The 13,447-nt window shown below is 40.3% G+C and overlaps 1 protein-coding gene across 4 annotated transcripts in view; it reads right to left on the bottom strand.

The window, feature by feature from the left end:
* HS3ST5 (heparan sulfate-glucosamine 3-sulfotransferase 5) overlaps window positions 1-11,028 on the bottom strand; it is a 206,373-nt gene extending 195,345 nt beyond the window's left edge. For 2 of the 4 annotated variants that reach the window (XM_066994404.1, XM_048065497.2), the window contains exon 1: window positions 9,539-9,699. The gene's annotated coding sequence lies outside the window, so the exon portion shown is untranslated. Of the gene's footprint in view, window positions 1-9,538; window positions 9,700-9,838; window positions 10,191-10,888 lie in introns of those variants that run through there. The other 2 variants (XM_013175694.3, XM_048065498.2) reach the window with 2 other exon arrangements.
* Between the last annotated feature and the right edge of the window lie 2,419 nt (window positions 11,029-13,447).

Below are 13,447 nucleotides of genomic sequence, written 5' to 3'. Positions count from 1 at the left end.
TGTTTGACATGGTTTTTTTTCTGACACACAGAATACTGAATATACTACCAATCAAGCATTTTTGTCTACATTTGTATTCTCTGGCAAAAGTTAATAACATATCTTTAAGAAGAAGTGCTTGTATTCTTACTTTTCTAAAACAGGTTTTTCAATACTTTACAAAATTCTGACAACAAATGTACTGTAGACAATAGCTTTCCTATAACAGCAATTTCTCAACAAACTGACCTCAGCATTCAATAAGAAACAACTATAAATAGAAACTGCAGAAAAGTAGCTATCATTTCCTAAAACATTTTATCACGTTTAAATCTTCTGGTACTCTCAGAACACTATTGTATATACCACAGTTGATGGCTGTTTACAAAGAAATATAAAGCCTGTTTTACATGATTTATAAAGACATCATGCTCTGCTGTAATAACACAACTTAAATCAGTGGAGCTCATTCTCATTCAGAAAGAAAAAAAATCGAATAAATAATGTGTATGTATATGGAGCCATTATACTGACCTAAATACTATTAAGACTACAACTGTGCAAGTGAATTAAATAGTCCATGCTCAACTGTTGTTTTCTAAAATATATTTTTTTTCAAGGCAATGCCTCATTTGACCCTGGCTGCTTGACCAGCTGCTTCCCAAGGGCTTCCTGGGCACGGCCAGGGCGCGTGCCCAGGCTGGGGACGGCTCCCAAAAGGCAGGTTAGTCGCAGCCTGTGCTCCGGAGGCTACAAGAGTTTAACCATATGGAAGTGGCCATGATTAGCTGACATCAAGGCTAGAGGGATGCCTTGCGCTATTCACTCATAAAATATAAGCAAAGAACAGAAATGCAGCTGTGATAGGAAAAAATAAAAATAAAATCCATGCTTCCAATCAACAATGTGCTGTGGCCAACAGCAAATTTTGCCAATTATGGTCTAATTATTACTGGAATAAAAGAGAGAAAGCCTGACAAATCTGTTCTCATGTGTCCCTGGGGGATAAACGTAAGTGAGTGGCCAGCTTCTGCCTATCACTGTGCTGGGGACTGTGCTGTGTCTCCCCATGCTGTGTGTTCCATACTGATCCAATGCACTGGTGCTGGTATACATCCGAGACCAGAGGCAAGCTGTCTCATTCATAAGCATGACTTACTGATACGTTGTCAAGTCACATAAGCAACATATATTAAACTTAAATTCCTGAAGCGGTAAACTAGGCAAATTAGATTTCTTTCCAAATGGCCATTAATTGTCTTTTAGTATCTACATCCTGAGCCTAAATACTGCATGGTCAGAGGACATTCCCCTCTTAAACTTGTTAGAAAGACACATTTGATTTCCCACTCACTGTTTTCTTTATTTATGGCAAAACAACAACAACGACAACCAACCAAACAAGAACACTTTCTTGTTCCTTTCCTTCTGTTATCACCTGAAGTCTTCCTCATTACATGAGTTGCATTCAGGAATAAAATAATAACCAGCACTTCACTAGCTAGTACCTTTCCAGGAAAGCATCTGATTACCTTTCCAAGAATCATAGTTTCTTGTGATCCATCAGACAAAAAATGTGATCTATTCTAGAGATGTGTGCTCTAGGACAAAATAAAAGGTATTCTACTCACCAGAAACACATTTAGAGTTTTTAAAATTCTTTTTGGAAGTTGTAAAATGAATTTAAAAATATTAAACTTTAGAAATAAAACATTTTGATTAGGGACAAATCAAGAGTCTTGTGTCAATACTTTGTAGATTTTTTTTCAGTTTTTTATTTTTTATTTTTTACAAATAATCATTTTATAGCTAGGAAAAATAAAAAGAAAGAAAAAGTATACCTTTAATTAATTTATGATCACAGCACACAGAAAACATGAAAACACACCTTTTCTACAGACAGCTGTGGTTTCAAAGGATTTAAGTCTGAAAAATCAAATAACAAAGGAATTTCAACCAACTCCCTGATTTTCATCAGAGCTGACTAAAATATTTTCAAAGACAAGATTTTTGCAATAAAAAAAGTTTACTCCAATTTGCATTGACATCATTCATTTTTAAATTTAATACAGAATATTTTCAAAGTAATGAAATAAAGTGAGATTAAGCAGACATTTTTACCGTGTGCAAAAGAAAAAAAAAAATTGAAAGCTTAAAAATGTTATCTTTTTTCTTTTTTTTTCTTTTTCTCACTGAAATTCCTCCCTGCTTCTCCAGCAAAAAAAAAACAGAAGAGAAAAGGAAAATGATATACACATCTTGAAGTAACATATACACTTTTTTTTGGTTCTGAAGCAAACAAACCACAAAAGTTTCTAGTTTTCTTTGTTGGAGAAGAAGAAAGTTGTCAAATCTAAACAACAGAAAAATCTTTTTCAACTCTTTTTTTTTTTTTTTGTTAAAGAAAACAATTCATGTATAGGTATAAAGCTGGTAAGTAAGGCTTATGTCATGAGATATATCCTTTGTTGTTTCTTGCTATTAAGTTGTGTAAAAAGGAGGTATCAAAAAATGTCTCTCCAAACACCTGCATCATAAACAGTCTCTGCTAGTCTCCAGAAGACAAGCCAAGGCAGTTACAGGACCATAGGTCTGGTATATAAGGGAACAAACAGCTGTTGATTCATGTTTACCTGGATCTACCTCATAGCAGTCATGAAGGAGCTGCTGGGAAAGCAACCATAAGCAATCACTCCAGAATTTTACGTGAGGAAAGTCCTGAATGAAGGACTGTATTTCATTTTCCACAGTTGCATGACTCACCTTTTTGAAGCCTGAGTACTTTGGTTATATATAAAGGAAGCACATTTCATTCTTAGGTTAGAAACCACTATGAGACACTGAAAGAGGGGATATTAATGTCAAATGTAACCAGAACTGTTTGGTATGTGTAAACTGAGAGCTCTTAATCCTAGAAGGAATTTTCATTAATTCTCAAATTATTTCTACCTCTGAGAGAAGACTGACTGGTTGGTAATTAGCTAATCAGTCATATTTTCTCTTTTAGAGCTATTTATCAAAAAAGATTCTAATAGATTATTTTAGCCAGATTTTACTTCATTCAGGAATATAATTTTCCACCAGAATACAAATAAAGACATGTTGTTTGACTCTACTCATAGGGTCTATACCAATAGACCTTTTCCCTAATGCAAATCTGTTTTATTTTACATTGCAAATTAATCCTTTTACAAGAGGCAGGAATGTGAAATTATAAATAGTAGAGATTTGCTGCCACCTCTGCCATTATTTATACTTATACAGCTATTGCAAGGGTGAAGATGTGCAGCAGGAAATTATTTAAAATAATTTTCTCCAAATCTTACTTCTGACATCATGCCAGAGTTAACTCTACTCAATTCAGGTAACTGCTTTTTCAACGTCAGAAATAAATGTTAAAAATGGTATATCTATTTGCTGTGTTAAATTGAGTATTGTGTTAAATATATCATCTTTTGTTTTTCTAAAGCTGCACATTGCCTTCAGGGATGATCGTTCCTTCTTTCCTGGCTCTTCCATGTAAGATTATAGCTGTTTTTTGAGCCATAGAAGGAAGATCTTGACTGTGATTTTAGATGACACTAGCCTGTAGCTGGGAAAAGATCTTTCAGTTTCATGTTTTTCAGGACATAGCGTAACGCTGGCTTCAGACACTGAAGTGAAGATTCATTTTGTTTTCTCCTTTTTCGGGATTAGGGGATTTTTTATTTTTTTTTTGGCAGCACTGGATATTATTTATAGCCTTGGGTTTAAAACATTCTGCAGGAGAACCATTGGACCCTGTTGTTTTACCTTCAGAAAAGAGTTTAACCACTCTCAGCTATTTATTGTGCTGTCACATCTTCCTCCATGTCTTCTTGTTCAGAAAGAAAGAACAACCAGCAAATTCCTGCTAGGGATGAGGAAACCAGACAATAACAAAGTTGGAAATTATGCATATTTTTATATTAAAAAAGGAAAAGAGTGTGTATAAATACATAGATAAATGTGTATGCAGATACACATAAAATCTGCTGGGGCCATCTAGATTTCCAAGATGTGAAATGGTTATTTTCTGTCTTTTGTCTTCTTTTGAAGCTCCCAACCTACTATCTTTAGTTACTGTTCCTGTGGCAGGAACATGTTAGATAACTTAACTTTTGTAATTTTATTTTTAACCTCAGTTGCTTTAATTTTTCCATTTTACTTCTCTCTTAAAGATTTTTTAATGAAATAATATATTTTTCCTCTCATGAAAGAAAACAAAACAAAACTAATCCTTGTATATTTTAACCTCAGTTTGCCATGTCTCCACTATTTCCAACTTTGCCTCTAAGTTCAGTTACATTTTTTGCCGAACTCAGTTGTTTCTGCATTTCTGGCAAAAGCCATGCCTTCTGTACTAGTACATGGTAAGAAGAAAAATGAAAACAAACCTGTCTGCACAGAATCTAGGTTGAAGAGTAAATCCATTTCCTTTGATGTAAACTGACTCCCATGAAATGCCAGTTTTCTGATGCTGTCATCATAGTAGCAATGCCAGGTTGCAAAGGGAGGTTTTGATTTAAGTTGAGAGTCTGTCAGCTAGTGTAGAAACTTTACGTGCTGCTGAGCAAGCTAAAGTAACCATTGTAGAGGACAAATCCCTTATTCGTTGGCTCAGTTTCCAATTAATTATATATAGGATTAATCCATTAATACTAATATTTCCTTTATATATTTTTAAAGAAAAAAATAGCACATATATATATATAGATCATAAACTGGTTCACGATGTCCTCCTACCAATCATTTTTTGGTATTCACAGACATTTTGTAGTGATTTGTGCTTCAATGCAGAATCTTGTCATCCCTTGGTAGATTCTGAATATTTGTCTGTTACAATAGAGTCTAATAGTTTTATTTATGACAGTCCTTTGGAGACTCCAGCAACTGTGTGCAGTCAAGATTGTTCAAGCCATTATAATACAAGATTGTATTAAAATGATTAGAATGGATAAAAATTCTTTCAACTCCAAAAGAGGAATGGATTGATAGACACTGTTGTGTAACATATCAGGGTAAATCTGCTACTTTAATCCCCCAGAAAGTTATATTTTCTCAAGCAACATTTGCTCGCAAGCAAGAAGATGCATATGGACTAAAAGTGCCAGGGCATGAAAAGTACCAGGAATTAACACATTTTTTTCGTAACATAAGACATTCTATATCAACTCAGGTAGCTTTAAAACCTTAAAAATATTTGGGGATATTAAACAGTTTAAACAGGGGATCATTCCTTAAATTTGCCTCCTTGAAAAATGGCTGGATCTTAAAAAATTAGCTAGTAAACTCTACCTTATATAGTATTGGTTCCTGACATTATATTTAATTTTGTGGCAATCTTTCATTATAAACTTCATCTTTCAGATCTTGTCTATAATAGCTCATTTGGTTTAGAAATACCATCAAAGACTATTGTTACCCAAATCTTTTTAAAATAGTTAATGGCTTGCAGCACTCATATACAATTATTTATTTATTTATTTATTTATTTATTTATTTTAAGTAGAAACATTTCAAACTTTTCCCCTGCAAATGAGAGAGAGAGATGTGTGACTGACTGTATTTCATAAGCACACATTTAAACACTTGAATAAACTTTGGAAAAATATTGCTTTTCATGGTCATTGGTCAGGAAAGCATCTGTATACAACAAAACTCTTTTTATGTGTGATTAGGTCCCTTTGAAGTTAGCAAATGCTTAAAGACTAATATTTATTTAAGGGTTTTGATGAAGTGAATCTTTCTGCAATGATCATTTCATCTGCAATGTTAGCAATGCACAGTAATAGTTGGTTTTTTTTTTTTTTTTTTTTTTTTTTTCCAGGAAGAAAAGTTGAGCTTACAGATTTGTAATGCTTGAGAGAGAGAATGTGTGGTGCTAACACAGTATTTATGTAACAGGCCAGAAGTACTACTAAGTACTATCGCGGGGCTGGGCAAATGAAATTCATAAATAATACAGAAGAACCCAGTCTTGGTAGCAAACAGTGTTTGTCTATTTTCTTTACAAGACTAACACTTCAGTTCTCGATTAGTTTTTAAATTTGTGTGCAACTGCATTGTAAACCAAAACTAAACCAATCTAGTTTTCCTTCTCTATCCACCTTTATTTCATTCAGCCAATGCCATATCATTTCAGCCTGAACGCTTTTCTAGGGAAGATCATACTATAAAGGAAAGGTCTTGAATTAAGTAAGAAGAAATTGAACACATGTACATGCACAAACAAACACACACATACACACACATACATGAAAACGAAGTGCAGCTGAGACTAGACATAGGCCAGTGACTGATATTTTAAGTTACATGCGAATGTGGCATTCTTTCCTTGTTCTGTTGCACTGCATTTGGATATTGTATGGCTCTCCAGACATGCTATGCATAATTTTACATACCATCTGCTTTACATGCCAGGTTCCATATGTACAATGTATAACCTAAAACCAATATTTTGATTGATTTGAGCTACAGTGGAAGCTTTTTGTTCTTAAATTGCTGGATATAAGAATATAGTCCTAAATAAATTATCTGACAAATGTCTTCTGTCATTAACAAATGATAAAATTTATTTTGAAAAAGTTTTTTAAAGATGTAATAATCACAAAGTCAGTTTTGAATAATCTCTCTATGATTATTTCCTATATTTGAACACTGAGACCTGTAAACACCTGTGACTGTTCACTTAATAACACAGTAATACAATGCCATAAACATGTTTCAGAGTCAGGCAAATGACAGCAAATTTGTAGTAGCCTAGAAAAAGAGATATCTGAATTAAGATAAGCAGCACTTGTTCTACAGGGTGAGGCTTATAAAGATGCTAGAAGTGAGTAACAGGAATTCAAAATCTTCTCCAAGCGGTTCTCTGTACTTCATTATCTTGCTTCCTTTGACTCTGCCTTATATAATCAAATTTTATATACTCTTCAGTTACAGGTAAAACTAAAAAAAAACACAAAACACTTCCTATTTTGCAGATGCTGTCCACAAGAACACCTGGCTGTATTCCCACATGCACATATGAGGAGGAAGTACTGGAACATCAAAGTGAAAAGAATATAGAATTTCACACCAATGGCTCTCAGGACAAAACAGAAGATTTATTCAAGTATATATCATAATTTTGTGAACTACTGACTCTCCTCATCCAAACAAGGAAAGAGAATTAAATATAGCTCTGAACCATAAAATAAACAAACAAAACAAAACAACAAACTGACAACCAACCACCACCACCAACAACAACAAACAGACCCAAACTCTTAATACGGAATAATTATATTTTTCACATTTGACTTGAAATTGAAATCCTATCAGCAAAAATAGATTGTGGCATTATGGTGTGTGAGTAAAGAGCAGACAGAATAGAGACAAGAAGCAACAAAGAAACTCAAAATGAATTTTTCTCCATGCAGTGTCCCATAAAATACGTATCCTTCACTCCCATATATGATACGTGATAAAAGGCACGTTTGAATTCATAGGAAAATCAGAAATGAACCTATAATATGACATTTGAGGAAGGATTTTTCATCTCCCCTATGTAATTCCAAGGCAAGAAGAGAAAGAAAGAACCAGTGAAGCATTTGTCCATTCTAGAGTGTTTTTTTTTTTTTTAAATCCTTCGTAACATGAATATCTTAATCTGTTCACAATGTGGTGCATTCAGTTCAATCATCAATGATAAATTTACCAGATGCTTACAAATAAAGCTGAAGGAGAAATGCAGCACCTCAAACTTTTTCTACACTTGCGTATTAACACACACTTGTGCATAGAACGGAAACATTCTTATTGAACCCTAACTGAGAAAGGTTATTATTCTTATGAAACACTTACTTATCACAATGTAATAGTCAAAGTCTTCATGAGATATGGTCATAATTCTGATACTTGACAAGTAGTGGACAACTAGTAGTATTTTGGGAGTTCTTTCAGCACTCAGATTTGAAAATAAAGTAAAATAAAAGCATTTCTTCACACTTCCTTTTTAAATACATTCCAACCAAGTGAGAGGTTAGTCAGGTTACAGGAGTAAGAATAACTTTTGCCATTTGGATATCAATTTTTTGTATGATATTTAATTATATATCTGACTATTCTAAATAAGTCTAAATATTGCACTTAACAGAAGATGTTCGGTGAACTAGAGCTTCCATTTGCTAATGGATCTTTTTTTTTTTTTCCTTTCATAAAATCTTTGCAGTCCATATGAATATGGGCATTTTAATTATTAAACAGAAGCATTATTTCTTATTTGTATCTGTGTTGTGAAACAGTTCTTTAAAACTGAATAAGAAAGTAATGCACATTTAGATTTTTCTCCTCCCTAGAGGGAGGCTGATCATGAGTTAAATGCTTATGCAACACCTTTCCTTACACAGTGTACCACATCTCTCCTATTACCCCTCTATCGAACCTTTCTGGGCCTGATCCACACACCACTGAAGTCAGTGCGAGCCCATCCAGTAGCCTCAGCGAGCTCTGTATCTGGTCTCCCACTGCTTCCAACTTTTTAGTAAGAAAAAAGATATACAACACCAGAATAGTATAAGGCGTGAATCTGGTAATATTTTGTAATATCTGTGGGTAAAACAATGGGCTTCAGTCCATCTTGATGTCAAACACATCAAGAAATCATCCTGATACTTGTTCACTGCAAAGCGGGAATGACAATCCAGAAGATATTTCTGGCAGAGTGCAGCTAAATCTCTTTAGTTAAAAGGCTATCTTTTTGAAATGAAGTTTCTTTTACACGTCTCTCTCACTTCACCCTCTCACAGCCTTCTGCCCAGTCCCCTTCATTTGAAAAGTACTCTGCATTGGCCAAAACCTTCTTTCTCTGAAGTCAATGCGAGAGTGATCATGCCCAGGTTGTAAAACGCAGTGAGAAAAGACATCAATGTCAAAGTTAAAAGTAAGAAAAACATTTTACCAAAATCCGCTTTACCAAAACCCACTTTTCAACCTGCAGCACCCACCAGCTTTTGTCTGCCTTTCCCGCACATGACGCCCGGCGGTGCAGCCGAAGCAAAGCCCCGCTGCCCTCTGGCACTCGGCAGCGGGCTGGGACGCCGGGCTGCGAGGAGTTGGCCGTGCGCAAGCCCCAGCTCAGCACCGCCGTGCGCTGAGTCGAAGGCGAGTGTTTTGCAAACATCGAGCCTTCCTTCCCTGGGGGACGGCCGCTTTTGGAGCCCACGGCACGGGACAGGGGCAGGGGAGAGGCGGGCACGGTGTGGCCGTGGTGCTGGGGCACCTGGCCGCCCCCCCCCCGCAGGTGAGCGCCCGGCGGATCTCCGGGCTCCACAAAACACCGGACCCCGCCGGCAACCCCAGGGGACGCCTCCAAAACCGAGGCGGGGAGAGCAGGGCACCGGCCCCGGGGCGCACTGGGGGCACCGTGCGCTCCGCACCCCGGCTCCGGCAAAGCGCGGAGCGGAGCCACCTCCGAGGGCCCCTAGCCCGGCAAGGCACCCTCCACCTCTCCTTCGTCCCCGGGGGACCCCGGAGCGGCTCGGAGCCCCGTACTCACCGCGGTGCAGCAGGCGGCAGCCCGCAGCGCAGGCGAGGTGCCCCCGCCCCGGCCGGTGCCCGCTGCGGCGCACGGACCCCGTCCCTCGGCGCCCACATCCGAGCCCGGGGCGCGCAGCTAAAAGTCCTTCTGAGGAGCACCCGGCCAGCCCCGCCGCCTCCCGCCTCGGATCGCTGTCATCTCCTCTCCCCTCCCCTCGCCCCCCCCGCGCCCTCCCCCGGCGGGCGGCAGCATTATAAAGCGGTCCCTAAGCTGTGAGATCACGCACCGGCAGAGGTGCTGGTCCTCGCCGCTACTTACCGGGCATCCTCCAGAGCGGCGGGAGCGAGAGAGGAGGAGGAGAAGGAGGGAGGGAGGAAGGAAGGGGGCTCCTGGCGGCGCTGCTCGGCAGCCTGGGCAGCTCGGCAGAGTGCTGCGAGTCAGTGAGTGAGTGCCTCGGTGCGTGTGCGCTGCCGGGCACGGCCGAGCGGGCGCTCAGGCAGCGAGGGGCAGCGGCGAGAGGTGGCGGAGTCGGGGGGTCGCAGCACGGCGCGGCCAGGTGCGGCCCAGCGCGCCCCCGGCCCCGCGGCCCTCCGCGGCCCCCCGCGCCCCGCCGCCGCGGCCGGAGCTGCCGGGGCTGGGGCTGGGGGAGCCGCGCATCCTCCCCTGGTGGCACACGCACCGCAGTCGGGTGGGAGAGGGGCGGGAGGGAGGGGGGGGGTGATTAAAAATAATGGGTGTAAAAAAGCTTAATCTCCAAAAAAAAAAAAAAAAAGAAAAAAAAAAGAAAAAAAAAAAAAGAAAAGAAACAGAAAACAGCGCAACTCTCTGGCTGTACTTCCCGGCTGAGCTCCGAGCCCCCCGCCTCGAAGCTCTGCGGTCCCGCGGCACAGGCGCGCTCCCGCCGCGCCGGGAGCCGCCACCGCCCGCGGTGCAGCACGGCAGCAGCTGCCGGGAGCGCCCAGCTGAGAGCCGGAGCCTCTCCCCGCGCACGGAGGAGCCTCCCTCTCTCCCTCCTTTCTCCCTCCTTCCTTCCCTCCCTCCTTCCCTCCCTTCTTCCCTCCTTCCTCTCCTCCCTCCCAGCCCGCCGAGGCAGGTGCAGGGCAGGGCCCTCCGCCGGCGCTGCGCGGCCGCTCCGCGGGCAGAGGCCGGGCTCCGCCGGGAGAAGCGGAGGCTGGCCTCCCCGGGACGAGGCCGGGGAGGTTTGGGGGGGATTTGGGGGGCTGCTGCGCGCGGGAGCTGCCGGCGGGCCCCAGGAGCAACCGCGGCGGAATGAGGAAGAGGCGGCGAGGGCCCGCCTCAGCCGGGCAGCGGTGCGGTGCTCCTTCTCCTCCTGCCTGCAAACGCTTCTCCTTCCCCAGCCCGGCTCACCTTCCGCCCGAGCGCAGTGACCTGCCGAAAGAGGACCGAGGACGGTGCATCCTTATTGCCGGGTTTCGTGGCGGGGAGTGGGGAGCCAGCGGAGAAGGAGGGAGGGAGAGAATAATTATAACAATCCTATGGAAAGGGAGGGTCGGAGGGGGGGCAACACACACCAAAAAAAGCCCGTTCTCGGGAGAGAAATCCAAAATAGCCACAAGAGCATTGGAAGTTGCTCGCTTTGTGATTCGCATTGTAACGCTGCCGCCGCTGCCTGCCTCTTGCAGCAGCGTACCCAAGAAGCGTGCAAGATGGGAGAGGGGGAGCTATGTACTTTTGGTGTGCTTGTCCTTCCCGGCTGTAGTTCTCTCTCTCAACCTCTGTGCCTTAAAAGAAAAATAAATAAAATAAAATAAAATAAAATAAAATAATAAAATAAAATAAAATAAATAAAATAAAATAAAATAAATAAAATAAAATAAAATAAAATAAAATAAAATAAAATAAAATAAAATAAAATAAAATAAAATAAAATAAAATAAAGAAGAAAGATCCCCACAGCCCTTCCTCTCCCCCCACGCAAGTTCTGTGCCCGTGTCCTGCGGAGCAAGGAGCCTCCAAGCGCAGGAGGCCACTGCTGCTGTCCCTCGCTCCTCCAGCTGTGGAAATCCAGTGATGAGTGGTGCTGTTTTCAGGAAAAGATCGGATAAAATCTAACTTCTATTTACCAGCGACTCATGCCCTGATTTAAAACAAAGCCACCAACAGGAAAAAACAAACAGCACCAAACCTCAACCCAGATTACGCAGTTAAATGTATCGAGCTGGAGGTAGCATGGCTGTTTGCCAGAGCTATGATCCATTAACCTCTTTAGCTCATTGTTGGCAGGCAACAGTAGCACACGATCAAATTCTTGTGTTCTAAAGACAAGTCATTTTCTTTTTGTAGTAAACTCCACTCTCCCACGTTGCAATTAAAAAGGAGTTCTTCAATAATAAAACAGTAAGAATGAAATAAATTGTGTTTTTCAGTTACTTTGTGTTCATTTTCTGGATTAAAAACATTTTCCCATGCTTAACATAGTATGTACAAAGGTAGACATCGACATATGAAAAAATCATACTTTATAACAAGTATTTTGAACTGTTTTACCTTCACTATTTCATTATCTATTTTTAGACTACGTGCCATTTAAAGTTAAGTTCAATTTCTAGAGAAACAAAGCAAAGCCCAACATATCAGTTAATATCAGATGAATCAGAACATATCAGACGAATCAGAACATATCAGATGAAAATGGGATATGTCTTTTTTTTTTCTTTATTCCCTATATATGAAATACATCATAGAATCACAGAATCAAAGAATCATAGAATGGCTTGGGTTGGAAGGGACCTTAAAGGTCATTTAACTCCACCCCTCCTGCCACATGCAGGGATGCCACCCACTAGATGAGGTTGGCCAAGGCCCTGTCCAACCTGGCCTTGAACACCTCCAGGAACAGGGCAAATAGCCTCCAGGGAAGGGGCAATATATGCATATATGTCCTTTAATCCAAATCCATTTTCTGAAGTTATATTTTTATACATCACTGTTTATGCACACATAGATGTTGTATATGTATATACCCATTATATAAATAACATAGTTCAAAATCATTTAAAAAATAATATTGAAAATGAGTACAGAAAAGAAGTAAAGCTAAAAACAGAGCTCTTAATCCCCCTGCTGAGATCTATAAAAAAGTGGAGAAGCCATAGAATTACTGATACAGAAAGAATATGAAAGATTACAACTAAAAAAAAAAATAAGGAAATACAACGCTTTTTTTTTTTTTAAGACATTTTAGCATTAGGCTGACATCCTAATTGTAATGTGTTAAAATATTTGTTTTAGAAAATCTACATTCACAGAAGTTAAATCTTTCCCTGCTTAGTGGAGCTGTCTGGTGTGGGGATGGAAGATAATATGTGCAAAAAGAAGACTGATCTTACAAGGATCTGTGGCAAAAACATGGGAAAGATGCTGGGGATGGGCAACAGTGCTAGCTTTGTGAAGACAGAAGATATGAGAAGCTGGTGTGTAACAGGGGAAAATGGGCCTTGAAATAAAATGCTATCTCATTTGGAGGAGGTGACATCAAGAAAAATGCTAATGTCATTTCTCATGGTCAAGTTGTACTGTAAAACACTTCCCATTGCCAGGAGTGTAAGATAATACCTACATCATCTTGGGAGCTACACACTTTCCTTCTCAATGATCATCTGTGCCTTATAAAAGTCCTCCAGAAAACACAAAGAAACTCTGGGAAATGCTAAAAAATCTAAGTTCATGGAACTCACCCATTTCTTGGCAGAGGATCTTTGTTTTCCCCAAGGTTTTAGGGTGCTTTTGTTGTTGGTGGTGGTTTGTTTTTTGTTTGTTTGCTTGTTTGTTTTTGTCACTCTGACCAACACCTCAGCCATAGCCAGCAGCCACCATGCTGTCTTTCTCTGAAGAAACAAAGACACAGGACTCTTTGCTGCCTATTGCATGGTTTTAAACTGAGAAAAATGGAGTCTTGATGCCATT

The sequence above is a fragment of the Anser cygnoides genome, chromosome 3, assembly GCF_040182565.1.
Source record: "Anser cygnoides isolate HZ-2024a breed goose chromosome 3, Taihu_goose_T2T_genome, whole genome shotgun sequence".
Taxonomy (NCBI): Eukaryota; Metazoa; Chordata; class Aves; order Anseriformes; family Anatidae; genus Anser; species Anser cygnoides.
This window is presented reverse-complemented; position numbering and strand designations above follow the sequence as displayed.